Genomic DNA, 1245 nt, shown 5'->3' with positions numbered 1-1245 from the left:
GGGGATAAAGGGAAAGAAGGAGCTCAAGAGAGGTGGGACCATAGGAGAAGGGTATTATTAAGGGAGAAATGGAAAAAATGGGGGCACCTTAAATGGGGAAACCATGGTGGAATGGTTAGACAATGAGAGAGAGAAATAATGCCTAGCTAGTTTTAAAAAACCAGAAGGAACCATATTAGTCCAACAACCTGCTGACAAATTATACATACAACTAGTTCAAGGGACAAAATATATGTCTAGTCAAGGTTTATCTGAAAACGTTTGGTTTTTGCCCAAGCTTTATCTATATAGCACAAGGTAATTAAAAGTACCAGACTGGTGGAACTAACCTTGGATGTCTAACAGCCATACTTTGAGGCCTATACTGATTTGGTTAGAGGGACATAAAGGACAGTTTTTGTTTCTTTCCCTCCTAGATAGACTAAACTCCAGGGTTCTATGAACATCTCTCAAAATGTCCTGTAACTGTGATGTGTCACCTGTCCTCTTGATCAAGGAGGCCATGGAGATCCCACCAAATGGACTTGAACCAGTGCCCCATCTACAAAGAGGAGGGTCAAAACAGAGGAAGCATCTCATCCATGCTTCCAAGTGAAGCCAGACATGGTTGAGCAGGACCTCTGACATATCTTCACATAGATGGAACTGGTAAAAGAAAGGAACCAGGTGTTTGTCCCAAGCCCATGTGACCCCTGAAGAACAGATCCTCAAATGACCTTAAGAATAAAAACAAATTGGTTTATCTGGGCCAACTGTATGGCCTTAAACATCCAAAAGGAAAGTATAACCCAAGATTAAAGGGGTCAATATAATTTCTTAGGCATCCATATGCATAGCTAAAGGCTACATAACAAGCAACAATGCCAGATAGGAGATACCTTCTTTTGAAGGTATTTTTGTTGGCCAAGCTGGCCAAAGGGACTCCCAGATAGTAACACAGCATAGAACTGGGAAAATGAACAGCAGACCCCAATCTTATTTAAAGGAATATTAACAACTGATTGCTGCTAGATGAGGAACAGCTGACCCTCCTAAAACAAAGACCTCTAGATTGGCTGACTAGATTCACCAGAAGGGCAAGTAGTGGGGAATGGCTGGGGTGCTGATGACACAGCAGACAGTAGCAAGGATATCAGAGTATAAGGGCTCTAGTGGGGGGAGGGAGGCTATGGGAGGGTGCCATCTGGGAAGTGGGTGTATAGTCAAATAAGATGGTTTGGGATGCTCTGTGTGATATACACACAC

The sequence above is a fragment of the Nannospalax galili genome, unplaced genomic scaffold (genome assembly GCF_000622305.1).
Source record: "Nannospalax galili isolate Female #2095 unplaced genomic scaffold, S.galili_v1.0 scaffold898, whole genome shotgun sequence".
NCBI classification, from domain to species: Eukaryota; Metazoa; Chordata; class Mammalia; order Rodentia; family Spalacidae; genus Nannospalax; species Nannospalax galili.
This window is presented reverse-complemented; position numbering follows the sequence as displayed.